This window comes from Tursiops truncatus, chromosome 1, assembly GCF_011762595.2.
Source record: "Tursiops truncatus isolate mTurTru1 chromosome 1, mTurTru1.mat.Y, whole genome shotgun sequence".
Classification (NCBI taxonomy): Eukaryota; Metazoa; Chordata; class Mammalia; order Artiodactyla; family Delphinidae; genus Tursiops; species Tursiops truncatus.
In genome coordinates this window covers 37,579,380-37,588,633 of record NC_047034.1, presented here as the reverse complement: position 1 = coordinate 37,588,633, position 9,254 = coordinate 37,579,380, and positions in this window count along the sequence as shown.

The following is a 9,254-nucleotide window of genomic DNA, read 5'->3' as shown; positions in this document are numbered from 1 at the left end:
GGAGAGAAAGGACGGAGGACATACCAAAAGGAAAGGCAGATGCTTCCTTTTCTGAGTAGCGCTTGGAGTAACTATATAGTTTTTCTTTTCCCTTTGGCACCCAGAGATTTACATACAAAGATACAGTGTTTTCATCCTGAATGTGGTAAAAATCTAGTTCCACACTTTTATTGTTCCCTTATTTCCATTAAACCTGCTATGGAGGCAAGTTTTACAGTATCAGCCTTGAATATAGCCCCTTGAGGGAGCAGCCTTTGGTCTCTTGCGACTCCTTGCCCCATGGCCATGGCTGATTGAACAGTAATAAGCCCCTGACCAGAAGGTAGCCAGCCAACTCATTCCCTGGTCTAGGACTTTCAAAATCTGGGCCAGTCGGATTCTTCTTTTTGAGAATTTGGGTTTTTCCTCCATCATTTTATTATGAAACATTTCAAACATTTAGAAAAATTGAAAGAATTATACATTAAATACCTATAAACCTACCACTGGATTCTATAATTAACATTTTACTTCTATTTCAAGTATCTATCAGTCTCGCCATTCTTCTAGCAATGTATGAATACATCTTATTTTTTATGCATGTCAAAGTAAGTTGCTGACCTCACTACACTAAGAGACATAGGGGTCTAGAGACTGTTGTCAGTTGGTGGAGAGCGTTGGAGCTGAAAGGGCACGTAAACCGTGGTATGGGGGTGACTGGATTGGAGTCACAGACAGCTGGTAAGTGATGGATCCGGTTTGCTGAGAGAAGGAAATGGAGCAAGGGTGTAGAGGAAAGCAGAGGCCTGTGGCTGCAGAGAGAAATTGCTGCAGTTCGGAAGCTTTTCCAGTACCCAGTGATAATTCCCAGCGGACCCAGCTGTGTTTATTTTTAAATTTTTGGTTTTTTGGATGCAATGAGATTTCTGCATCCTTTATAAAACCTTTTTCTTTGAGTTAGTTTCTGTATCTGGCAACCTAAAGACTCCTACTTTAAACACCTTGTTTATTTCAGCACATAGTCATTGCATTGCTACAATGATCCAGTGACTTTAGGTACACTGAGGACACAGTTACCTCTTCCTGGAATGCCCTGGCCCCATGACCTGCCAGGCAGTCAACACCTGCTCTTCCTATAACGGCCCACCTCTGTGAAGCCTTCTCTGACTGGCCAAGGCTGAAGAAATCAATCTCTCATTTATGCTCCTAGAGAACTTTATGCATACATAGACTCTACTGATCTCAACACTGTGCCCTAGTTAACATTTTATGTGTCTGAGTCCTCTGTATACTATGAGTTACAATGCAGGTGATGTCATCATTTTTGTATCACCATGAACTAACGGATTATTTGGCACACAGTAGGCTTGCAATAAACATAGCAAGGTTGATGCAATTTTTCTTCCATTGGTATGACCTGGAAAGCCTTCTGGGTCTCTTCTGCTAGAGAATTGCTGCAAACATGGAAATGTATTGCTCAGATCTCCCTTCAGGAGAGAAGCCCCACAAGGAGTGCAGTGAGTTGACAGTCTCCAGCTGCAGAGTTTTGGGATCCGTTGTGGTGTGTCCTCCAGAAGCCCCAGCCAGTGACTGAGCACAGGGGTATGTATGTGGGTGGAGTAATAGGAACTAGCATTTTCTACCCAACATGGGGCTAGCCAGAACTTCCTCAGAGCTGCACTACAGTCTGAGCCTCTTCCTACCTAATCCTCCTTCCTTCCCTCTATCCTTTCAGGAATGATGGACCTATATCTTTCCTTACTTCTGGTTCCTTGCTCCAGTATCTTTCATAGGTATTATCCCCCATAAGCCTCTTGAATTTCTAACTCTGTCTTGGTGTCTGTTTCTTTGAAAACCCCAACTGACATAATCATTTCCGGAAGTGGTCCACAAAAGTCAGGTGGTAGGATGAGGTTTGGGAATGGATCCCTGATCACCATCTGGCTGTCCAAAAGGATCTCAGTCAGAGTGGTATGTGGTTCACAGATAGTTCTTGCCACAAAATGGCAGTCCAATGGGTTGAAATTTCACTAGCTGTAACTTTGAAAAATATCCCACTGGAAGGAATGCCCTCCTCCAATACCCTTCAAGCATTGGGAAGGTATAAGGGAACAGTGTACACAGGACAATGGAATTGACTGCCTATTATTAAGTTGCCTTAACTCCCTGCAGAGGGACAATGGGAAGCTGAGAGTAGTTAACAAACAGCTGAAATATAAGTCACTATTTCTGAAAAGGTCACTATTTCCTACAGTGGATGATGAAATTCAGCTGAGGAGCAAATACAGGTTCTGGTAGCTAGGGTCACAGAGCTTCAGATATTGAATCCTCAGCCAAAACTCAGGTAAGGAAGGGTCCTTGTTGGGAAAACTTTAAACCCTGAAGTATAGTTACAGGGACATCTGTGTAGAGGTCATGGGGACTGTATCTAAAGGTTTATCTTCATGAACCTTTAGAGCATGGAGAGGTTAACTACTTCTCCCTAATAAGAGCTAGCTAACCAGTTCATTAGGTACATATTCTGTTTTCCCGCTGATAGCAGGAGGCAGTTTACCAAATGTTTTACCACCATGTAGCACAGGTCTCCATTTCTTCAGCTTTGGTCAAAGTTTCCTGAGCCATGTTTATATATTTTAGGTTTTTGCTAACATAAGCACCCATCTCTAGTTACAAATTTCTGTATCAGTCAGCTTTTGCTGTATAATAAACCACTCTCAAGTTCAGTGGCATATAATAACAACCCTTTATTATTTTGCTTACAAACCTTTAGGTCAGCCTGGCTGTTCTGCTTCAGTCAGCTATGTACGGACACATTGGTTGTGATGGCTTTGCTTCAGGCTGCAGACCTGTGTGTCAGCCTCTGTTCCAAGTGCCACTTTTATTTTGGAACCGGTGGGCTATCCAAGGCATGTTCTTTCCATGGCAATGGCAAAAGCCGAAGCAAACAAGCCCCCCTGCACAGACATGTCACATATGCTTAAGCCTTAAGCCTTTCTTCATGTCACATTTGCTAACCTTCCATTGGACAAATCAAGACACATGGCTAAGCCCAGCCAACAACAATGGGATGGGAACGTATATACTCCCATGGTGAAAAGGAGTGTAGTGACTATTTTCTGAACAGTAGTTTGACCTATAATAAGTGTGATAATTTGAGAAAGTTTAATAAGACATCTAAGTAGAGTTCTTGGATGCATATATAAGTAGGAATTTCAAGACAGGAATCTAACAAAAGGCAAAAATTTTGGAGCTAGTAGCATATATATGTTTATACACACACACACACACACACACACACACACACACACACACACACACACACACACACATAGAATTCACTTCAAAAAGTACATAGTTGAAAATTTTAAGCCTTAATTTCTTATGTTGGGAGAGGAAAAAATGGCTGGAAATTCATAAGATTGAACATCCAACTTTAGAAAAAAGGGCAACAAAATAAACCCAAAGGAAAGAGCAGGAGGAAAATGATAACAATAAAGCAGACATCAATGCAACCAAAAAATCCCAAATATACAAGAACAATAACAAATCTTCATTCTTTGAGAAGACTAATACAGTTAACACAACTATGGTGAGATTAACCAATCCAAAAGAGAGAAAGCCCAAATCAGAAATATTAGAAATAGAAAAGAAGTCAAAACTATGAGTGCTACAGAGATAAAAAGGATTAGAAAAGGATACAATAATCAATCAAATGACAATGAAAAAGATGAAATGGACAAAGTACCCCCAAATAAGTTGCCAATTCTGAGTCAAGAAAAAAATAAAAATCTGACCAGCTATAACAATTAAAAATATTGCATTTGTAATAAATCTTCTCCTAAAAATATCACCGAATCCCAGGAAGTTTTTCTTTCCTTTATGCCAAATTGTACCATTCAAAGAAGACATATTTCTATGGTACCTAAACTATTGCAAAATATAGTAAAACGGGAACACACTTCAACTCATTTATGAAGTTAGCAAAATGTTGATACCAATAACTGAACAAAAGTAGAAGAAATGATTATTATAGGTCAATATCTCTTATGAACATGCATGCAAAAGTCCTGAACAAAATAATAGCAAGTAACATCTGGTAATACATTAAAAAAGATATGTGATGACCAATTTGGGTTAGATTTCTGCAATAAGGTTAGTTTAACATTACACTATGAATTACTATAATTCAAAGAATTAACAAATTAAAGGAAAATATGAAAACATCATATTGTTATTTCAATAGATGCAGAAAGTGTTTCATAGAATTACGCACATATTTATTATTATTTTTAAAACTCTTAGGAGTAAGCAAAAGAAGAAAATTTCTTTAGCAGTTAAATGTAATATTTTAGAGACTTCCCTGGCAGACCACTGGTTAAGACTCCACGCTTCCACTGCAGGGGGCACGGGTTTGATCCCTGGTTAGGGAATTAAGATCCCACATGCCACACAGTGCAGCCAGAAAACAAACAAAAACAACAAAACAAAAGGACAGTTAAATGTAATATTTTAGTGATGAAATCTTGAAATCATTCTTAATAAAATAGACAAGAGGGCTTCCCTGGTGGCGCAGTGGTTTTCCCTGGTGGTGCAGCGGTTAAGAGTCCGCCTGCCGATGCAGGGGACACGGGTTCGTGCCCCGGTCCGGGAAGATCCCACATGCCACAGAGCGGCTGGGCCTGTGAGCCATGGCCACTGAGCCTGCGCGTCCAGAGCCTGTGCTCCGCAACGGGAGAGGCCACAACAGTGAGAGACCCACATACCGAAAAAAAAATAAAAATAAAAATAAAATAGACAAGATAAGGGTATTCATTCTCACCACTTTTTCAACATGGCACTGACTGTCCTAGCCAGAGCAGAAAAATAAGAAACATAATAAAAGGTAAAATAATTAGAAAGGAATTTTAAAAAGTCTATTTTTTCACAATTATATGATTTATATGTAGAAAACCTACAATGACCTAATTTATTATAATAAAAAAGAGAGATAAGTAAGGATGTTGGATATAAAATCAATATATAAAAATTAATTTCATTTCTATACCTAGCAACAAACATTTAGAAAAATTAATTTTAAAGAGACATCACTTGTTCTGGCTTCTAGAAACAGTAGAGTTGCTTGGTTGAACTAACCTTTCCTCGGATAACAATTAGAAAATATGAAAAAAATTTAGAATTATCCAACTTTTTGGAGAAACAAGAGTTAACAAAAGCAGAAAGAAACTAGTGGGGAGTCATCCTTTGATAGATGAAATGTGAATTAGATATTCTAGTTTATGGCACTCCCCAATGTAATAAAGTCATTGGGCAGGAAGCCACAGCCTTACTGTCTTAATGTGTTAGAGAACAGAATTTGAAACTGGTAAAAAATGTAGCAATAAGGTGGGAAATCTTAGATGGTAGGGATCCACAGAAAGGTTGCATATATTAGTCACTGAAATCCCTGGATAAACATTGCCTCTTTTTGCATAAGGGAGACTCCAGAAGGAGGTGTGATGAAGACAACCAAACAAAAAACAGAAAAGATGGAAGCTGATAGAAGAGACATTTAGGCTTCTGTTCATTGCAGGAAAGACAAAATTTGGAGTTGGAGTCCAACTAAGGTAAAAGAAATCATTCTTCAGGGGAAAGTAACAGAATGCAGACTCTACAAGTTTTATAATGTCCAATATCAATTAATTATCAACAGACTTGAGAAAGAAACAGAAAAATGTGACCCATACACAGAGTAAGTCAATGGACTCCAACTTCAAGATGATGCAGAAGTTGCAATAAGGAGATACAGACTTTGACACAGCTATTGTGAATGTGTCCAAGGATTTAGAGGAAGATGTATTCCTGATGAACAGATGGGAAATATAATCAGAGAATTAAAACCTGTAAAAAAGAACAAAATGGAAATTCTAGAACTGAAAAGTACCATAACTGAAATGAAAAATTCACTGAACGAGTTTAACAGCAGGTTGGAGAAGCAGAGGAGTCAGTTAAAATAAAACAAGAAAATAGAAATTACCCAGTCTGAGAAGTAGGAAAATATTGCACAGAAAGAAACAAGTTTCAGAGACCTGTATGACAATATTAAGCAACCTAGTATATGTGTAATTGGGAACTCAGAAGAAGAGGTAAAGAATGAGGCAGAAAAGAAATATTTGAAGACATATTGAGTGAAAACTATCAAGACAGAATAGAGAATTCAAAAATATACCCCCAATTATAGTGTCAACTGATTTTTGACAAAGACACCAAAACAAGTCAGCGGGAAGAGGAAAATGTTTCTAACAATTGTGCTAGGACAACTGGATATCAATCTATGGGAAAAAAATGAGCCTCAAACCCTTACCTCACCATACAAAATAATTAACTCATAGATATAAAATTAAAAGCTAAAACTGCAAAACTTTTAGAAAGAATATAAGAAGGTATCTTTGTAACCTGGGGTTAAAATTTTTTCTTAGATGAACATTGAAACAAGAATTATAAGATAAAGTAACTGATAAATTAGATATCAAAATTTAAAGTATTTACTCATCAAAATAAATTGTTATGTAAAAGAATAGATAAGCCAGACTGGGGAAATATATTATCTCATACATAGACAGACCATCCAGTGAAACTAGATTAAAATTAAGAAATTTTATCTTTAAAAGGGCAACATAAAGAAAGTTAAGGAGACAAGATATAAATTTGGTAAAGATATTTGTAACATATAATTATCAAAGGATTAGTATTCAGAATCTATAAAGAATAGCTCAGGAACAATACAAATGTCCATAAAAATGAGTAAATTACAAGAAGACAAATATCAGTAATCCAGTAGAAAAATGGGCAATCACTTCTCAGAAGAGCCAATTAAAAAAAAAAGTCAATCTCCTTAGTAGGAAAATACTCATTGAAGCCATAATGAAATCTTTCACATTCAATAGACTGACAAAAATTTAAAAGTCCAACCATGTCAAGTTTGGCAAGAATGTGGATTTAATCAGAACTCATACACAGCATGCAAAAGTGAAAATTGGCACTAATGCTTTGGGGAAAAAAATGATATTATCAAGTTAACTTGAGAATGCACATACCTTTTAATCTAACAACTCTATTCCTTGATATATACCTAGGGAAATTCTGGTACATACCACCAGTATACATGCATAAGAATGTTTATACCAGTGCTCTATGTGATAGCAAAGTATTAGAAGCAATCCAAATGTCCATCAACAGTAAAATAGATAAATATATTGCAGAAAAAAGGGAATACTATACAACAGTGAAAATAAGTGAACTATAGCAATATACAGTAACATAGGCAAATCTCAGAGATATGAAATTGAACAACAAAAAATCAAGGTCCAGAAATACACAATGGTATTCCACTTATGTAAAGTTTAAAAATATGTAAAAATAAATGGCATATTGTTTAGACATAATGATATATGTCACAAAATAGTAAATAAAAAGAATAGATTTACAAACAAAATACAGGGAAGTGGTCTGTAAGAGAACAGGGAAATGGATGAGATTGTTGATGGCAAAAAGATAGCTACATGAATAGTGGAATTGTTCTATCTCTTAAACTGGCATGTAGGTAGGTGGATACATGGAAGAATTCATTTGATAGTGAATACAAAAATGAAGATACATACATCTGTCTTGGTAACATTTTTTGACTTCATCATGTTCACTGCAATTCTGGAAGTGGAAATATGATGTCTGAATTCCAGCTTATAGAACACTTTAATGGCACCATGTATGTTATATTCTTTTTCCCATCTCTTAGCCCTATTTCCTTTTCCACCATACAACCTCCACTCTCTCTCCTTTATCAACATAAAAACACAACCTATGACAAAGTACTTGGGCATTATCAGGAGGAATGATAAGAATGAACTTAAAAATTAACTTAACCTTTCTCTCTAAATGTGTTTGTTTTGAGGTATGTTTATTTTCAAGGCTCTCACCAGTGGTTGTGTTAGTCCTTGTTATAACTGACCAGGTCAGTATTTGAAAACTCACATTGAGGTTGAACCATTTGACCTCTTTGCCCCAAGACATACACTTACAACCATAAAGATCTTTTTTAATGTACAGTCTCAATAGATAAGGTCTACATGGTAAACAGGGGGGTGATAAAGAAATCAGCTATATTATCATGAACATTTGAATGTCAAAGGAAATTCAGATTATCAATAAATGTCCATATTTCATAGGTAAGGAAATGCACAGTGCTAGAGGACCATAATGGTTTTGTCCTGGATAATAAATGGGAGGGGGATGTAGGTCAAGCTATGCTGACAGCAGATATCTGCCCCTTAAATAAGCTTGATATAGGTCTTTCTCCTATTTTCTCTCTTGCTCTCTCCCCAAAGTAAAGAAGAACAAGGGTAGGCTGCACCACTGCTTGGGCACTAGATAAGATACTGCTACAGAAAGTGGTAAAAGGACTCAGCAGTGGTGTCCAGGGAGTGGTAGAAAGTGATAGGAAACTATTATTAACTGTAAAAAAAGAGGATTATTCAACCTCTAGCTTTCTTTTGTCTTCTTTCTTTAAGAATATTTCCTCAAAATTGAAAAGAATAGAAGAAACACAGCTCAGGAAGAATGAAATTCTAAGAAAGATATGGAGCATATTAGACAGAACCTTGATGTTCTAAACTAGTCAAAGTCCCCAGGTTAATAAACCACTGGAATTAGGAAAGAATTGTATTGGTGTTTACCAAGCTGTTGTTCTGCATCTAGGACCAAAAATATCAACTGCCCATGCTCAAGAAATGGAAGAACTGCTTTACTACAAGTTTGTGAGAAAAGATTAGGTGCTAATAATTGACTGCAAGCTGAATATGAATCAGGTATAATAAGAGACACAAAAATGACTAATGTAATCTTAGGCTGTGCTGATAAGAGTATGACACCCAGACAAAGAGAGTTTGGTCTCACTCTTTATTTGTAGCATTTCAAGAGAAATGTTGATAAGCTGGAGTATGCTCAGTCACGGAGGTTAAATAGATTGTTGGGAGGACTGGAGGCAATGCCACAAGATAAATAGGTGCTGGCTGTGTTTATAATCAAGAAAAAAACCACAAGACTTAGCCATGGAGAAAGAATCCAATAGCTGTCTTCCAATATTTCAAGGATTATAAAGAGTGATGAGACTTATTCTGCATAATTTCAGAGGGCAGAACCAAGAACAAAGTTTAGAAGTCATAGGAAAGGAAATTCCATTCAATATAAGAAATTCTAACCATCTCTTAAATTCATATAATGTTGCGTAATCCACATATATT